Genomic DNA, 20,601 nt, shown 5'->3' with positions numbered 1-20,601 from the left:
ATTTATATAAAAATAGTTTGCATTCTTCCTTCATTTTCATCAGGCGTGTTCAAATGTTAAGAGCATGAAGATTAACAAGTGTTGATTCAGATGTCCAAAGTGCCTTAGAAATGTTTTCAACCACCTTATTTAGAAAAGGACATAGTAAGAGGGAAGTAGATACATTAAAACAAACAGTATTAAATGAAAGTAAGGGGAAAGCATTTCTTTTTTGGTTGTCAGAAGCACTGAAGAATGAATAGGAATGTTCATGCTGATTTAAGGGGGGTGCTGGCCTATTTCTGAGCTACTAAGGATATATGCAACTTTTTTAAAAGGAACTGGCAAATTTTAACTTGTGATGAGAAATGCAGAATTTGTTTAGAAGGATGCAAAGAAAATGGACTGAGTACTGAGTTCACTATTTTCCAATATAAAAACAATAAAAGCCTGAAAGGGCAATTGTGTTACAATAGAACAAAGGATAAAAAGATTTTAAGTAAAGTTGGCACTTTCATGTGTAGTTGTTGCAGTGCCTGGAAATATAAATGACATGCAATTTTTATACATCCTATAGCCAATAAGAAATATTTCTTTGATTGTTTTACTGATGTAAGATGAACAATGTAGTATAGATGGCAATTTCTCAAGTTTATTTTTGTTTCTATGTAGGAAAGAGTAATCGCCGGTACTGAAAATGTATTCTTGAACATGTAAATGATATTGCAATAAGAATTAGTACTAATGCATTAACTGAGCATGTCATATGTACAAGTTCCACTTGTTTCATTAAATTTTCTGTTTTACAGGTCGTGGAATCAAATATAAGAGGTAATGATATTATTAATTATACTGAATCACTGGAATATAAATGGACAGCAGAATTAGATGCTGTACATGATCAGGATTAAATGATAAAGAATCATTAAAACCTATCTTGAAAAGTAGACAGTTAAGACATTGAATGTATTTATATTACAGATGCTTCCTAATAATTTTAAAAATTAGTAATAAATAGGAATTTTAAGGAAATGTGAAATATTATATGTCACATGACCAGTAGAAATGTTTTAAGTGCTGGCCTTGTTAATGTATTTCTGTTAAACCTAATGAAGCAGTTGTGAAAACATATTTGGTGATATTTGTCCAATTTTAGTATTTTTTGAAATCTTAAATAACGTCCAAAGAAATATGTACAAAATACTGAAATTCATCAGTATATATGTAATAACATCACTGTGCATCATAATGTATAAAAATTGTAGCTAAGGCAATGTTATATGCATCTATAGTCATGCTCATTTTCAAGCTGAAAAAGAACAGAAGTGTTTATGCAGCAATCATGACAGCTAATTTCACTGCAAAGTTATAGTAGCAGATAACATTAGTGTCAATGAAATAAAGCATACTTCTATATATAGTTCAAGGAACTGCAGTGTAAACCTTTTTTCTACTACATAATGAATGACAGAAAAAAAAGCTATAAAACATAAACCGTACAGCAGTGTTCTACTACATACATTTATCACTTATAATTTAGGTTCATAGGTTCATAGGTAGGTACTAGGCTATCTGCCCGAAGGCATTTATAAGCCTAGCCAGAATGTGTTGGCTTTCGCCACCCCCTTAGATTAGTTCCCTGTGCCTCTGTCCAGCAGAGCCATTGAAGTGATTCCTGGGGTAAACTTTCTGTTTCCCATCCACTCATCAAGGTTTCTCTTGAAGAGTGTAAGCGAGGAGCTCTGCCTAATGTAGATTGGAATCTTGTTCCAAAGCATGGGAAGTCTTTGGGACAGGAATTTATCCCTCCAGCACATCCAATTTATTGTTGTGGTGAGGTTTAGATCCCTAGAGCGTGTGGCTTGAGGGGATAAGGTTTTCTTTAGGTGGAGTCATGTCCATCAATTCTGGGTTGGACATGGCCTTGTATGTCAGGCAGAGATCACCTCTGAGTAGGCGGTATGCAACCAAGTACAGCTGGAGTTTCTTCAGTCGAGCTGCATAGGGCATCTGTTTGAGGCCAGTGATCCTCTTGGTGAGGAACTTCTGTGGTCTTGCCAGCTGTTGCAGGTGTCTTGTAAGGTACATCCCCAATGGGGAGTTGTACTCTATGATGGGTCTGATGAGTGATGAGTAGAGGGACACAATGACCTCTTTTGATCTGGATGCAAACCCTTTTGTTATTAGGTGGGCCACATCAAAGGATTTTCTAACCACTTTGGCAATGTGATTATCAAAGGAGAGATTACTATCTACTTGGTTCCCCAGATCCCTTATTGCATTTTCTGTATTTAGGGGGCAACCACTTATGTGGTAGTTTGTGTGTACTTTGTTTTTTCCAAAGGGGATGACTATGCACTTTTGGCATTTAGCTTGAGGCCATGATTTTGACACCAGGTATCCATCTCAGTGATACCCTTTTGGAGAATGTCTGTGTCAGCTAGAGAGTCAATTATAGCCCCTAGCTTGCAATCGTCTGTGTGCTTGGTCAGCCATAGTCCTCCCGTTCTTGCCTGTACCTCTGAGAAGTATATGCCTAACAGGAGAGGTCCTAGTAGGACTGAGCCCTGGGGAATACCACTTGTAACCGGTTTAGAGTCAGACCTAGCTCCTGCAACTCTCACCATGTGGGTTCTGTCCGTGAGCCAATTGGCAACCCATCTTGTGACATAGGGGTTTATGTTAAGGCTGGTGAGCTTGTCTATAATACTAAAATGGGGAAGGTGTCCAAGGCCTTTGCGAGGTCTAAGTATGCTGTGTGTACCACCTTTCCCTCGTCTATAGCCTTGGTAATTGTCACAAAGAAGTCGACCAGGTTTAGGAGGCATGATCTGCCCTTAAGAAAGCCAAACTGGGTAGAGTCCAGCATTTGGAGGTTCCCAATGTCTCTATTAATGAGTTCCATGATGATGCGCTCCATAGCCTTGCAGACCAAGCTAGTCAGGCTTATAGGGTGACAGTTCCCGGTGTCTGTTGTGGCTCTACCTTTCTGGAGTGGAATAACCGTTGCGGGTATGTAGCCTGTGGAGAGGCTGAGTTTGAACAGTGTGTTTAGGTGAGGGGTTAGTTCATCTTTGAGCTCATGTAGGACGCAGCCTGGAACACCGTCCGGTCCCACTGATGCTGTGTTTTTGGCTTTGGAGAGGCCTGTTTTAACCTGAGTATCTGTGATTTCAGGGGCTCTACATTCTTCTGGTATGGTTATGGGCCCTTTTGGGGGTGAGAGGGAGGTGAAGTTTGCACTGAACCTGTCTGCCAGGATGTTGGCAATATCAGTTGGTTCAGTGTATTTTGTGGCATTCTGCATTAACTCTGAGCAGATCTGAGCATTGCCACTTAGATTCTTGACATAGTTAAAGAATGCCTTGTTGATATCTTTGGAGCACTTGGCAATTTTTCTTTCAAAGCTCGTCTTGGACAATTGTATGAGGGATCATAGTTTCTTGCTGATACTGATCAGGGATGTCTTCCCTTCTTGGGATTTTATTCTTTTCTGTACTAGTTTTCTCCTTCTATTGTATAGCTTGTTTATGGCAGGGGTCCACCAGACTGGTTTCCTTTTCTTGGAGGAGTGAGTCTTGGTTTTGCTTGGGATAGCACAATCCATGCATTCTTGTAGGTGCCCACAGAATGCATTAGTGAAGGATTTTGCAGCTTGGACAGCGTTATCCTTTAGCATGGGGCTTTGAAACTTTCCACCTTGGTCTTAAGTAATGTGAAGTTTGCTTTTGAAAAGTTTTTCATGGTGGTTTCCTTGTCCAGGGGTGGGGGCAGAATGTGGATATCCAAAGTGATTTGTTTATGGTTAGATCTAACCAGCGAGGGGTTTACCTCTGGTGTGGAACACCGGTCACCCATGTTGGTGATAACCAGGTCCAATATGTTGTCACCTCAGGTGGAAGTTTTGACCAGTTGATCCAGAGCATTTCAGTTTATAAATTCTAGGAAATGTTGGGCAAGGGAGTTAGTACTTGAGTAGTTCTCCCAGTTAATGTTTGGGTAGTTGAAATCACCCAATATTAGGGTGCTTGGTAGGATCTTTATGTTTCCCAGTGTTTCCAGAAATGCAGAATGGGGGTCCTGGGACATGGTGGGTGATCAGTAGCAAGCTACAACTTGAATTATAGTTTTGCCTGTTGTTAGTTGCACATGAATGATCTCTGAAGCATCATGCTGTGTCACTAACCTGGAGGTGTGGGTATCCTTGACGAATATGGATACTCTAAGTAAAATAAAACTCACTGGATATATACGGCACGTAACTCTTTATTTAGAAAAAATGTGAGCACTTTCGCAGAGTCCTCTCTGCTTCTTCAGACAAATTATAACAGTTAAAATTTCATTTAAATAGTGATGCATCATGGTGTCAACCAATCAATTCCATGTTAAAATCAATACACCAAATAATAATACTTAAGATATAAAAATATACATATATTTATAAATATATATAAAAACACATATAAAAAAACACATAGAGGCTGTATAGAATGTGGGGTACATTTCTAAAATTTTCTAGTTACAATATTAAAAGCTATATAAAAAAGCATAAAAAAAACTAAATAACTATATTTACAATGGCAACGCTTTCACCTAAAGGCATGCCTACAATTGAAAATTGCACCTAGAGGTCTAAGAGTACTAACTATGCTCAGTTATGGGCAGACATATCCAGACCTCTTAAAACGCTGGCAAAATTTGAATTTAGAATGTAGTGCCAAGTACATGCAACTCTTAGTTGATTTTTTTAAACCTGAAGAAAATGAGTTACTAAGAGAAGTGCACACCTTACATAATAATATCTTTGACACATTCCCTGGTGAAGTCATAGCTGATAAAACTGACCAACTACATGAACAAATTAATCAGTATGAAAAATGCTTATCTACTGCAAAGACACGTAAAATCCAAAGAGACTTGTATGATTTTAAAATGGGCAATGTCTTCTTTTGGAATCATGAAAGGAACTCGCAGGAAACTCAAAGACTACAATTAGGAAGTGGGCGTAGCCCTATAAACAATGAACAGCAGGCAACAAGTATGCAAAGCACTCCTGATGTACAAGCTACTAATTCCAACTGTGACAAAGTCCAACCTGCTAGTTTATCTCAAACAGTTGGTAACTCTGCATCTCTGGCTGATACAATATTGCCTACAGTGGAAAATATACCAGTAGTCAAACCTAAAAATATTTCATTACTACGCCCTGCTCCAATAAATAAAGCAAAAACCACTACAGCTGAAGGGAGCAGCTCAAATGGTTTAAATTAAGCTTTTTTGTTAGAGAAACTGCTACAGATACATGGGGGGTCTTGCAATTGCTTCTTTGGCAAGACAAGAAGAACACACAGTGTGGACTATCAAAACAGAACTTGGAAAAGAATGAAGCAGGTTTAGTTTTTAATATTTCTTCTTTTCCTTTAAATGACTCACAGCTATCTCTTTTAAATAGAAGACTGAGTTTTGTCCCAGCTCAATAAGTAGATTTAGTTAATACAATAAAAGAAATTAAACTTTTTGGCAGGACATTAAACCCTAAGACTTTATTTCACAATTAAACTTCTGCATTTAATGTTTTCAAGAAACCTAGTGCTTTTATACCTCCCAATAACTCTGGTATTGACTTGTTTGTTGACATCTGTGAAAAGCAACTGAGGAATAAATTAACTGAAGGAAGTAATAATGTCTTTCACAATTTGTCTAGCTCTGAACAGCAAGCACTTGCAGACCTTAAACACTTGAACAGTATTGAAATTCATCCTGCCAACAAAGGCGGAGGGATTGTTATTCTAGATAGAGACATTTATGTTGAAAATATGCAAACACACCTAAATAATGCTACTATTTACTGTGAGATTTCTCATACCTATGTGAAAGCTTTGATGGACAGGCTACAAGTACTATTGTTTGATCTGTTAATAACAGGATTGATTTCTGAGCAACTTTTTGAGTACTTTAAAACCGATTTTCCAGTAGTACCAATAATTTATGGTTTGCCTAAAATCCATAAAGATTTAATGAACCCACCTATGCGGCCTATAGTATTTAGCCATGGATGGGCGACTGGAGCCACTATCAATTTATATTGAAAAAATCTTGCATCCTATTTTAAATGAATGTACAACTGTTTTATTAGATACTAAGGAATTTTTAAATGACTTAAGTATACACCTTGAAGCGCTAGATGACCCATGTTGGCTAGTGACACTTGATATAGAGTCATTGTTTACAGTGATCCCCCATACATGGGGGATAGAAAATGTTAGAGAATTACTTGTCAGGAGAGGTACTGAAAGCAATAAGATAAGACTAATTTGTGAATTATTGGAGATAGTCCTAGAAAACAACATATTTATGTTTGGAGATAGTTATTTCATACAGAAAGTTGGCGTGGCTATGGGCACAGCTTATGCAAATAGCTACGCCAACCTATCTCTGGTGCAGTGGGAAATTGATAACATCCTCACAGGAAATGTTTTTGCTAAATCTATTATTTGGTATAAACACTTTGTGGATGATATTTTTTTGCTGTGGCATGATGAGGAATTTCATCTTAAACAATTCTTGGAGTACATTAACACTATTACTCCATTCTTAAAATTTATCTTTAAGTATTCTGACAAAGAGATTGACTTCTTAGATGTGAAAGTTAAAAGGGACACCCCTGAACTAATTTCTGCTTCATTGTATAGGAAGCCTATCAGGAAAAATAATGTTTTACATAACAGTAGTATGCATTCTGGTTTTACAAAAGCAAATGTTTTGAAAGGACAGATAGTTCGTTGTATGCGGCTACACAATGATGATGCAACTTTATGTGAAGCACTGACTCTTCTTAAGCATGAACTTAGTGAAAGGGGATACAAAATGAAAGATATTGAGAGGCAGATTGATTTAGCATGGAAAGAAAGGGAAGGGAAATGCCAACCTTATTATAATGCTAGAAGAAAACATGCAAATGTTTTACCCATGGAAAATGTGAATACTATAATAACTTCAGGCAAAGCAAGAAATGGAGAGAATAATATGCTGCGAGTACCACTGACTTTTGCGTGTTACATTAATATAGTTTGTGATGTAATCAGAAACAACTGAGATATCCCATAGAGTGTGAAAGAACTCGATGGAATAATAGGAGAAACAACATCCTTCTCCTTTAAAAATAATAAGTCCCTTAAAAGACAATTATGCTACAAAAAAATAGATGAGCCGAAGTATGTAAAGTCTGATAGGATGGGCATGTTTGCCTGCAGGAGATGCACAGCATGCCCATTCATTTTTGGTGGGGGACAGTATAAACATCTTTCAGAGGTTTCTCCATTGATACACGCACTTCTATGCTGACTGTCACACTGCAAATATAGTATACTTAAGTTTCTGCACAAAATGTCCTGCCTGTTATATAGGTAAAACAAATTGATTATTGAAGGACAGAATTTTAGAACATATCAGAGATATCAGAAACCAAAAAGAAAGCAATGCATGCGATGCAAGAAGGGAGAACACACACTTTTAAGTTCCTGGTTCTCCATATCGTCCATAGAAATAAAAGGGGTGGAAATATTACTAACAATACTGAAGCTTTGGAACAAGAATGGATTATTAAGTTCCAAGCAGACAGACCTCCTGGCCTAAACTGCAAGGTTTCTTTAAAACCATTTCTTAGAAACAGAGCCTTGAATCACTGATGCTCTAGTTATTTAGTATTTTTTATGCTTTTTTATATAGCTTTTAATATTGTAATTAGAAAATTTTAGAAATGTACCCCACATTCTATACAGCCTCCATGTGTTTTTATATGTGTTTTTATATATTTTTATATATATAATGTATATTTTTATACCTTAAGTGTTATTATTTGGTGCATTGATTTTAACATAGAATTGATTGGTTGACACCATGATGCATCACTATTTAAATGAAGTTTTAACTGCTATAATTTGTCTGATGAAGCAGAGAGGACTCTGCGAAAACACTCACATTTTTTCTAAATAAAGAGTTACATGCCGTGTGTATCCAGCGAGTTTTATTTTACTTATTGTTTCTTCTTTATTATCGCTGGTTACTTCATCCAGAGTCAAGGACTTTATTTCTGAATATGGATACTCCCCCGCCTTTTGTATTTTGGTCCGGGTTCTGTGGCTAAAATGTATTGTATGAGTTGTAGCCTGGTAGTGCTGGGGTGCTCTCTGCAGCCTTAAACCAGGTTTCTGTTACTGCACATATCGATTTTCTCCATACTGAGGAGTGCCTCAAGTGCATGCATTTTGAGGTTTAGACTTCTGGCATTGAGTAGCATTACCCTCAGAATTTTGTTACTTGTGCTATTTACAGGGGTGGGTTTGTCTTTTGAACCTTGCCTAAAAAAAGGCATTATGGGGCTGGCAAGAGACTTGGCCAGTATTCGAAAGCCTAAAGGTGACAGGTGCAAACCATCTCTAGCGAAGCAGCGTGGCTTGTCGAGCATGTCATCCCAGGTGGATAGACACTGTATCCCCTTTGAATGACACCAGAAACTTAGCCAATTGTTGAAATTGATAATTTTTTCTTTATACCGTTGTATTATTCTTGGTGAGGGCAAGATGCTACTCAGGGTCAGGGTCATACCGGTAATCAGAGAGCTCTTCCATGTCTCTTTTCATGTAGTCCAGGGAGGTATGGCTCAGGTCATTCACACCAGCATGGACAATGACTGAGTCATATTTGTACTCCTTCTGGAGCGACCTGAGTGCTTGTGTTATGTGACGGTTCCTGGCACTCAACAGGCAGCTAAAAGTAACCTTCTCCTTATTCAGCCTAGTGAGTGGGACATCAGTTTGCCTGACTATAGAGTTACCTATTACTAGTATAATGGGTATGTTATTTTGCCTTAAGGGCTGTGATTGTGTGGCATGCTGGTTTTGTGAAGCATGTGTTTCATGGTTTGTGTTGGGGGGTGGAGGTTGCTTGGATATCTGCTTTGAAGGTCTCTGTTGCTTCTGCAGATTTTTATTTAGAGCCTCAGAGTATGTTTTCATATATTTATGTGTGTTTTTTGCCAGTGCTGGTTTAATGGGTCTATGTGAGACTGGTGGTGTGACGCCAGTATTTCTCTTCTCATCTTGACTGTCTGATCCAGTCTTGCTTTGAGTGAGCTTAGCTTCCAGTTTAGCTGTATAATTGCATCTCTCGCATGTATTTGTATTTGATCATATTTTTATCAGAACCTGAGCAGCACACTTTAAAAACATACATCATTGTCCCCTGTGATGTTTTCTGTACACATTACCAGTGATAAGTCCCCCACAACCATGCATAAACCTGTAAAAATGTCACTTAACACTTTAACAATCTGGGAGTGCCAAATATATATATATATATATATATATATATATATATATATATATATATATATATATATATATATATATATATCTACCTATACCCATATAGCAATGCCCTTATAGTATATATTCATATATATACAACTGAATGTTTATATATATATCTATGTTGCACTTTCCCAAACCAATCAGTAAGCAGCTTGTCTGAACACATTTAAACAAGGATGTTGTATGGCTATTAGTGAAAAGTATGGCACATTTGTACTTTACATATCCAGATGAAGCTCAGCCAAGCTGAAGTCTATGAATCACAGTATTACATGTATGGTCTCATAAGTATTAAATGCCTTTGGTTTCTTATGGATGAACTGCACTGTGGTTCACCAAGTGCAAGAACATACAGTATAGTACATAGCATTTCTAAATCATATTTAAGTATGTTATACCCTTGGTAAAGGTATGTGTTCTGTTAACAGTTAAGATGAAGTATACTGCACACTAATCCAGCTGCATCCATCAAACCACACCACACCTTACAACATACTACTAGTCAATTATATCTAAGGAGGCAAGAAATTAAATTTAAGTACTTTATTAATTACATTAATTAGCATCATAGCAATTACAGCATCATAAAATAACATGACCAGCACATACTTGTAGGGCCATGCTGTCATAATATGTTACAGTAACATCATAATGACACTTGCAGCCTAGCCAGTACATTTATTTGCATAACAAAGCCCACAGAATGACATGTCCACGTGATGGATTGCTTATGGCATTCCATTCATATATCAAAAGGATGTATAGGTCTGAAAAACAAATGTGGAACTCCATGTGACTTCTTCAGGGCAATCAGTATACCAACCTTGAAAATGCTATCAGTTCCATAGGTAATACCCTTGTATGTTTGAATGGGTTGACTATGCCGATATCACACCTCAGAGGGTGTGATTCACACCCTGTTATCCTCTGCCCTGCACTTAGACAGTTTACTTTTGTACTGGCACTTCACATGATGACAACAGCTGTAAAGGCCCAGGGCTGTGTTCCAAGTTGGTCTGAAAAGGAGACAAAGATCCTTGACTATCTTCTGCAGGAGTCATAACTGCAGAAGCTGGAATAGGCAACAGCCAGCACTGAGTGAAAGAAGATAGACATCCTTTCAGTACCACCTATCATCCCTAACAGACATCCCCTGCTCAGGGCAGCAGTGTCAGCATAGGTAAGATGACCTACATAGGTGGAGGGGGAACCAGCTGGCCCACTGAATACTGTAAAATCAGGAGATATGGGAAGGGTTCTACAGTATTTCTCCTTTTCTCTTTTTTTTTCTCTTCATTACCAGATAATTATTAAATATGTGAGGATAACCATATTGTTATATGTATAGATGTTGAAGTACTTTAAGAAAATTTTAGATATGTGCACTTACGTATGTATGTATGTATGTATGCAAACATATATCAATATAGATATGTATAAATATATATATATATATATATATATATATATATATATATATATGTTTATATGTGTTAGTTACATGATATTTCAGTTCTGTCTATATATATATATATATATATATATATATATATATATATATATATATATATATATATATATATATATAGGTTCATAGGTAGGTACTAGGCTATCGGCCCAAGGGCCTATGTAAGCCTAGCCAACAAGGTTACCTGGCTTACGCCACCCAAGAAAGTTATTTTCCTGTGCCACTGTCAAGCAGAGACACAGAAGTGATCCCTGAGTCTCTGGATCACCTCTGAGATATGCTACGAAGTAAAGCTGGAGTTTTTTGAGACAGTCAGTGTAGGGCATTTGTTTGAGGCCAGTAATCCTCTTTATGAGGTACTTCTGCGGCCTTTCCAGCTGCTGCAGATGTCTTGTGAGGTACATTCCAAAAGGGGCATTGTGCTCTATAATGGGTCTAATGAGTGTTGAGTAGAGGGCAACAATGACCTTTTTTTTCCTGGATGAGAACCCTTTTATGATGCGGTGTGCCACATAGAAGGATTTCCTGAACTACTGTGGTGATGTGACTATCAAATTAGAGACTACTGTCCACCTGGGTCCCAAGGTCTCTTATCACGCATTCTGTGTTAAGCAGATTGCTGCCTATGTGGTAGTTCATGAGTACAGAGTTTTTACCAAAGGGGATGACACTGCACTTTTTGGCATTGAGCTTGAGGCCATGGCTCTGACACCAGGCATCTGTCTCAGCAAGGCCCTTCTGTAGGATGTCCACATCATTTGGGGACTTGACTGTGGCTCCTAGTTTGCAGTCATCTGCGAACTTCGTTAGCCAGAGGCCTTCTGTGTTAGCCTGTACTTCAGAGAAGTAGATACCAAACATATGCACATGTATGTGTTTGTGTGTGCATCCATACAAGTATATTATCTATGTCTATATCTATATCTGTATCTATTTAGCCGTACAAATATATTACATATTATATATTTGTGTGTGTGTGTGTGTGTGTGTGTGTGTGTGTGTGTGTGTGTGTGTGTGTGTGTGCGTGTATGTGTGTATTACTTGTATGTATGTATGTATGCATATATACTTATAGATAGGTAGACCTACATAATGCATATATTCACAAACTGTGAACTTATACAAAATATATAAGGTTTTTAAAGAATGCCGTGTCCAGTGAAGGTCAGAAATCATTTCCTACTGCACTACATTTGCAGGAGATGCATGTATTTCAAAAGTATGCCACTAATTTCAAGAATAATAAGACAAACCCAGCAGCAACAAATGAAAAGTATAAAAAATCCCAGCAAGCAGGCAAGAAGATGCTATGGTGCTGTATTGCTAAATAGAGCAAACGTAGGCAACCAGCAGTTATCAAACATACCAAGCTTTTAATAAAAATCACAAGAAGAAAAAATGTTAGCGTTTTCACGGCATTACTGTACCGCTTCTTCAGCGTCTTCTTGCCTGCTTTGTTGGGATTTTTTATACTATATAATTTCAAGAATAGTGGATGCACATACAAGATGGATGAACATAGCTAGGCACCACATCTTAAGTGGAATGGGAGTAAGAGAACAAACCAGCAACTGAATGACCTATATACAAGTTCTTGCAGGCTGAGTTGTTACCCAAATCTTTCAGTAGAAAGTACAAATTCTCTAATTTACAGGTGCTCTTGCAGCAAAGTCTAGAAAACACAGCTAATTTCTGCAAAGCACACTGCAGATCACACTGTTAAGGTAAATTGCTTCTTGTTAAACTTGAAAGCCAGTAGCAAAATGTACACTTGCCATTAAGAGCAATGCAGGAGTAGATAACCTTTATCCTACCCCATTAGACAATTTTGAGATTTTCAATGTATAAAATTGCAGGGACTCATTTCAGCCTGTAACATTTTGTTCTAGAAAACAAAATGAAGAAATAATAAAAGGAAATAAAAAAATGTCAGTTAATAAACAGGTTAGTCACTACTGGTAGCACTTTGCATTCAGTGTATCAAGGCCTACTGTACTCTTTACTTAATGACTGCATCTATCATATTACTTCTGCTAAAAATAAAATAAAACAATTGCATTCCACAGCTATGCACACAGATATATCACAGGTAAGCAACTATACATCTATTTTCTTCCCATAGCTAGACAGGAAATTTCTTCTAATCGTGAACAGTCTCAGGGGGAGACTAACACGCTTAACCAAAGTTGTATGTCAGTAAGAAAAAATTATTAATTTTTATGAGCTCATTATTTATAAAAGGACAGCCATGCATTCTGCAGCCAATAAAATAAACATAATGTGTGACTTTTTTAAAAAAGTCATTCACATATAAAAGTTAGAGTAGAAGTGCAGAAATACTTCAATACCAATAAGCAACCATTTCACCACAGTTAATGTAATTACCATTTAGAAAAATTACTAATCAGTGTTAAATATAATCCTGGGACTCTGCTGATAAGAGGTTTGTGCTAAACCCAGTCAGACTATCCTGGTAAACAAAGGTAAAATAAAATAAAATATTGTAATATTTATTATATTATATTGGCTTACCAGATGCTTACTAAGCGCTGTCAGTAAAATAAATATTGTTGCAATAAAAACCTATCAGTGTGTTTATTGTCTCCATTTTGAGTCTCTTTTTCTTTTTTAATTTAATTATGTAATTGTTTTACATTTATTGTTTTTCCTTTCCCTTTTCCAGAGATCCAGGGATCCCAGGAGCATCCCAACAACTTCCCTCCAAGGTCTGTGAACATTCGTCATTTTCGTCTGCTTGCCCAAGAACATCATCAGAGGGTTGGAGTAGTGGCTTAGTCCTGTAGGCACCTTGGTGCAGTGCAGCCTGGAAAGCTGCAAAAGGTGTGAGCTTCAGGACCTGGAGGAGGATGTGGTCAAGTGGGCAGTGCAGAGGTACCATCAGCCCATGTAGGGCCTCCTCCAGCGGGTGCAAGACTTGCTGCCCCAGTCATCTCTGACCACTGAGCACTGAAGGCCTCGACCCTCTTGTTATCAGTGTCCTCCACTGCAGGTACATCATGCAGTGGGAATATTTGAGGTCCTCTGGACTAGGGTGGCAACTGCTCCAGCACCTCTGCACCCTCCCTCATTCCCCAATACTCTCCCCTCAATCTCTTCCCTACTTCCTTCCCATATAAGAAATTTGAAAAATAGTGGGGTCTATCTTCCTACAAACACATAGTACACCTCCTCTCCCACCTTGTCCTGCACAACACTTTTTATGTCTTCTTCTGTGTGTATTGTGTTCTACATCCCCATTTTCCAGCTGTCCTATCTTCCCTTTTCGCACCTTAAAAAGAACTAATCAGAGAAGACCAGGTAATTTGAATATAAAATTCGTACTTTACATAAAAAGTTTAGTATATTTAGTAAACAATAGTGTACTTCTTTAGAGATTACTGTGTGGAATTTGATTGTTGTGATGCCCGTGCACAGGCCCAGCAACCAAGGAGCCTCAATCCTCAACACTAACACCAATGAGGGGCGTCCACATTGGGAAGGATAATAAATACACACACACAGTAAAGTACAATTTCCCTTAAGAGCCCACATAGATCACAGTCAGTCTGGGGCTAGTTTCTCCCTTTCTCTCCAGATCACCAATAAGACTCCCCACTGGCACAGTTATAGAGTGGGGTCCTTAGCCAGGGTCCCAAGCCAAGTCCTCCTAGCACTCTCTCTGTCCAACCAGTGCTTCGTGTCCCTGTCCAAGTAGCTGACACACACACACACACACACACACACACACACACACACACACACACACACACACACACACACACACACACACACACACACACTTTGAGATATGATTTATATACAGCCATACAGACACTCCTGGGGAAGGCTGGCACAGGTTCACTAACTATGCCCCTTCTGTCCAGGCTATAAGGTAATAATCACTACCACCAGGACCCGTACTTATCAGCTACTGAAAAGGCCCTTACCAAAGGGTATCCAATTATTACTGTGCAATATTATTAACCAATTAGTAAGTGTGACCAGAGCTTTTTAAGGTTTATTGGAGTGGCTCGGCCAGTATCACTATATACATGCAATGTACTCTAGAGCTTAAATTATCTCTACACAAAACAGCCACAGTTGAAAGGTTTAAAAATATTTAATAAATAATAAAGAACACAAGACAATACTTCTTACTACACAGTGCTTCTCAAGAGTTCAGAGATCACAGGAAAATGCTTAAAATAATACAGTAGAATAGTTCTAACACCAATACAGAAACAAATAGTCTAATCTTCCTATTTCCTAGTTATTTCTAAGAGAGACACTAAAGTCTAAGATCCTACTTGCATACAGAGCACAGGCAGAGTGCTGGTGAGTTGGATGTTCTCGAGACAAATCCAAAATGCTCTCTCTCTGTCTCTGAGAAAGTCTTTAAATTGATAATACATCTTGCTGACTCATTTTAGATTACATAATTCTTAACAATTCTCTGGTTTCCCAGGCTAACAGAAACTGTACATTAACATTTCTTAGTAAGCTTGCTCCTTCTCAGGAAACTAAAGCAATTAAAGACATTGTATATGTAAAATCTAGCAATTAACTCTAGTCTCAAAACAATAGGAAGAATTCCTTCATCCAAACATCTTGGCTCCGAGTCTTGAGATCAAATAATTATACAATGCTTGACTTATCAGCTTTCCTCCAGCAGAGTGCAATGTGGTTACATTTTTGCAATTCAGCATCCAATACAGTCTTTTCACATTTAAGAGAACAAACCTTTGACATATTAATATTTACAAATGACAAAGTTATCCACAAAATTCTATCTAGCTAGGCTGGCAGCCTTCATATATCTTCACATACCCCCCCCCCGAAAAACTCAAGCTACTTTTTCAAGTGATGCTTGAGAAATGTTGCTTGAGAGGGTTAGGTCTATCTGAGTATACCTTACCACATTCCCTGTCTTTAGAGTCCATCTGTGTTGGCACTGCTACTCCCACTGTGGTTCTGCACTCACATATCATATGCTTGCAACCCTAGGCTCCATCTTAGCAACTTGGCATTTTGCTGGCTGGCTCTTTTTAACCATGTTAGGGGATTGTGATCTGTCACTACAGTGAATGTTCTTCCATACAGATAAGGCTGAAGTATCTGCAGTGCCCACACTATGGCTAGACATTCCTTTTCTACAGCTGCATAGCATTTCTCCATGGGTTAGAGCCTATGACTGAGATAAACCACTGGGTGCTCTTCTCCCTCTGAAGAAATCTGGCTAAGTAAAGCCCCAACCCCATGGTTTGAACCATCCACCTGCACAACAAATTCTTTACTATACTTTGGACTGGCTAACACAAGGGGGGTCCTCTCAAAGCTTCTTTAAGCTTCTGGAATGCCTGCTCACATGCTGGGGTCCACACTACCTTATCTTGCCTGTTTTTCCTTGTCAGGTCTGTGAGGGGAGCAGCTATGGTATTATAACTGGGGATGACCTTTCTGTAGTATCCCGCTGTCCCTAAGAATACCCTCACCTGCTTTTTGGTAATAGGTGCAGGGCATGCCTGAATGGCTTCCACTTTGGCAGGTTCTGGCCTGATCTTACCACTCCCCACTCTATGTCCCAGGTAGGAGACCTCTGGCATACCCACCTGACATTTGCTTGGCTTAATGCTCAACCCTGCCCTCTGTAGTCAGACCAGCACCTCCTTGACATATTGAAGGTGCTCTTGCCAGGAATGGCTGTAGATGGCAATGTCCTCTAGATAAGTAAGGGCAAATCCTCCTGTTCCTGCTAGGATGTGATCTACCAGCCTCTGGAAAGTCACTGGGGTATTTTTCATCCCAAAGAGCATCTTTGTGAGCTCATACAAGCCAGAAGGAGTCACAAAGGCTGACTTCTCTTTAGCACTAGGAGTCAAGGGCACCTGCCAGTAACCCTTGGTAAGATCAATAGTTGTAAGATACTTAGGCCCACCCAGCTGCTCTAGGGCCTCATCTGTCCTAGGCATGGGGTAAACATCTGACTCTGTGTGACTATTTAATTTCCTGTAGTCCACACAGAACCTGGTGCTGCCATCCTTCTTTGGCACCAGCACCACTGGGGAGGCCCAGGGACTGTTGGACTCTTAAATTACTCCTAGTTCCAACATTTCCTGTATCTCCTCCCTCAAAGTCTGTTTGACTCTCTCAGGCACCCTATAAGAGGCCTTTGGCGTCCTGTATCCACCTGGTGCTTTACCAAGTGGGTGCACCCTGGTTTCCCAGTGAATATGTCCCCAAACTCCTGTAACACTGCTCAGATTTCTTGAACTTGGGTAGGAGATAGCTGCTGGGACACTGTTACCCCTTCCACTGAGGTGTCTGTTGGAGCCTCACTGAGGAGATCATTCACCAGATCTCCCTCAGACTCCTCCTGAAAGCTACTGCATATACTTAGCACAAGGGCCTCCCTATCATGGTAAGGTTTCATCATGTTAACATGGTACAACTTGTGCCCCTGCCTCCTGCCTAGCAGTTCCACCATGCAATTAGCATCACTTACTTTTCATACCACCTTGTAGGGCCCCTCCCAAACTGCTTGCAGCTTGTTGCATCTGACAGGAATGAGAGCCATTACTTGCTGCCCTACAACATACTCTCTAGCTCGAGCATTCCTGTCATATCATACCTTTTTCTGTTGTTGGGCTTCTGCCAGGTTCTCCTGGCCAAACCCATGAGTTTCCTGAGCCTTGTCCTGAGGTTTAGGATATATGCCACAACAGACTCCTTGTGAGATTCACACTCACCTTCCCACTCATCTTGAATTAAATCTAGAGGTCCCCTCACCCTATGCCCATACAGCAACTCAAAGGGTGAAAACCCTGTGGATTCCTGGGGAACCTCTCTATAAGCAAACAACAGATGGGGCAAATATTTGTCCCATTTCCTCTTAAACTGGTCTGCAAATGCCCACAGCATGGACTTGATTGTAGAGTTTAAAATCTCAACAAGACCATTAGTCTGGGGGTGGTAGGGGGTGGTTGTCAGGTGCTTCACCCCACAGTACTTCCACAGACAAGCCAGCAGGTCTGACATGAAATTGGCACCTGTCAGTCAGTATTTTTTTGGGAAACATTCCCTGCTGAAAATCTCTAACAAAGCATTTGCCACCTTTTCCGCCTCAATGGAGGGAAAGCCACTGCCTCAGGGTATCTTGTAGCATAATTTAATACCACTAGGATATACTTTTTCCCTGTGGAATTTTGAGTATTCAGAGGCCCCACAATATCCATAGCTACCCTCTGAAATTGCTCCTCAGTCACAGACAAAGGCATCAAAGGAGCTCTCACCTTGTCTCCTGCCTACCTTTTGGCACTGCTCACAGGTCCTGCAGTACCCTGTTACATCTCTGGAAATTCAAGGCCAATAGAAGTTCTGCATAATATGTCTCTTTGTACATTTTATGCCCATATGATCTGCAAAGGGAATATCATGGGCTATGGCTAGAAGCACCAGACAGTAGGCTCTAGGCACTACCAACTGTTGTACCCTCTCACCTTCTAGCCCTCTCTCAGGGGTCCACTCTCTATACAGTAACCCTTTGACACAGTATACAGATTTCCCCTTCCCTTGAGAATCGAATCAGGTGCCTAAATAGCTACCTGCCTCAGGCCTTGCAATGTAGGGTTTGAGAGCTGAGTCTGTCTCAACTCTCTCTTTGTAACCCTTCCCAGCTCCCCTTCCACAGGAAGTCTGGCATCCTCGGACAGTGGTGCCTCACTGTCAGCCTGGGTACTACTACTCACCTCTACCTTTGCAGTCACTCTGTCCAAGGGAACATCAGTACCCACAAGCAGCTGTGGCTCACCCTCAGTCTCACTGCTACAGTGTAGCTTCCTCCCTGAAGTAACCACCTCACCAGTCCTGGCTACAAGTATGTAGTCTGTCTGGGTCTCCCCCAGGCTACCAGACCCACATGCTTGTCCCAAAACCTGACTGCGTGTAACTGCATTAACACATTGTACTGCCTCATCAAAATACTTCCCTATCAGGACATCTGCAGGATGGCAGTTCAGTACCCCTGTTGTCTCAAGACAACCTATTATTGACATTTTGTCTTTTCCAGTTACTGGCTCTCTCACCTTTTGTTCCCCACCTTGCCTTCGTGGATATCTGTATGCCACATGGCCCCACTGGTTGCATTCAAAACATTTATCCCTAGGTCCTGGACATGTACCTGGATTTGTGGCGTCCCTGCTTGTGGAAGATTCTGTTGGGGCAGTCTGGGCTACCCACCATAGGTTCCTTTAGACCCATGAGCAGTACTGGTTCCCTTTCCTGTGCAGGGATGCCTGCTTGCTAGGCATGGGTCTCCCTTCTTCCCCAACTCCTCTGAAGTAGCACATTGTCTATCAGCTAACCAGATCCTCATGTCCTCAGGCAAAGTGCTAAGGGCTTGTTCCCTCACCAAAAGGTCTGCCAGCCCTTCAAAAGTGGTGACCTGACATCCACTCAAACACCTATGAAAATAAGTGCTCAGTTCAGCAACAAATTCACGCACACTTTCTTCTGCCTTGCGTCTATGCTCATGAACCTTTTTCCTATAAGTTTCAGGTGTTCGCTTAAAAAATTCTAGCAAGCAATTCTTAGCAGCAGTATAATCAAAACATTCACAATCAGTTCATTCAGACAGCACAATTACAGCTTTACCATGGAGTAAGGGGGTCAGGAACTGTACCCAGAGCCTTTGGTCAGCATTATACTGTTTACATACCCTCTCAAACATATGAATGAAACTATCAAAATTATCCCCCTCTGTAAACTGCAAAAGACATTTACTGACCTTTTGTGCTTCTGGGGTCCAGTTACTCCCTTCCCCATTACCTCCATGACTCTGGCAAAGAGTCAGCATCTCCTTTTCATGCTGCCTCTTCTTTCGTTCTCCTCAGCTTCCAGGTATATCAGTTTCTCATTCTCCTCAGCCTATAGATGTCTCAGTCTCTCTGCTGCTTCTGTTTCCAAATGCCTGGCATCCAACTCAAGTCTCTTTAGCTCCAGATGGATTTTTAAGTCCTTGCAGAAAGGTTGGGCTGTCCATTCTCTGAATGTTGTACACCTCCACTACCAGTCTGATCGTCCTCCTGATTGTTGTTTTCTGATGCAGCTGTGACCAAAGCTGCAATCATGTCTGCCTTAGTCAGGTTTCCATGCACCACTCCCTTAGCCAGGCACATCTCAGCCAACTGGCTCCTTGACAGCTTGCCATACTTCTCTGCTGACATGCTTGCCTGCTCTCCCTGACTAACTAAGCTAACAAAAAAATAAAACAATTGTGCTCTGAACTCTGAATATTCACTGCATGGCTAATTTAGAGTACAAAAATACCTTCAGTGATCCCTGTACACAAGCTACAAGAATTCACTATCCACACAACTACAAGCCAATTTACAACCAATTAATATGTGGTGTGGGTATTCCAGCACTGCCAAATAATTAATATGTGATGCCTGTGCACTGGCCCAGCAATCACGGAGCCTCAATCATCACAACTAACACGAGTGAGGGACGTCCACACTGGGAAGGATAACAAATACACACACAGTAAAGTACAATTTCCCTTAAGAGCGCACAGAGATCACAGTCAGTCTGGGGCTGGTTTCTCCCTTTCTCTCCAGCTCCCCAGTAAGGCTCCCCACTGCCACAGCTATAGAGTGGGGTCCTTAAACATGGTCCCAAGCCAAGTCCTCCTAGCACTGTCTCTGCCCAACCAGTGCTTTGTGTCCATGCTCAAGTAGCTCACACACACACACACACACACACACACACACACACACACACACACAC

The sequence above is a fragment of the Protopterus annectens genome, chromosome 8.part0 (genome assembly GCF_019279795.1).
Source record: "Protopterus annectens isolate FY-2018-M chromosome 8.part0, PAN1.0, whole genome shotgun sequence".
In the NCBI taxonomy this organism is placed as follows: domain Eukaryota; kingdom Metazoa; phylum Chordata; order Ceratodontiformes; family Protopteridae; genus Protopterus; species Protopterus annectens.
The sequence above is the reverse complement of the archived record's forward strand: the minus strand, read 5'-3'. Positions refer to the sequence as shown.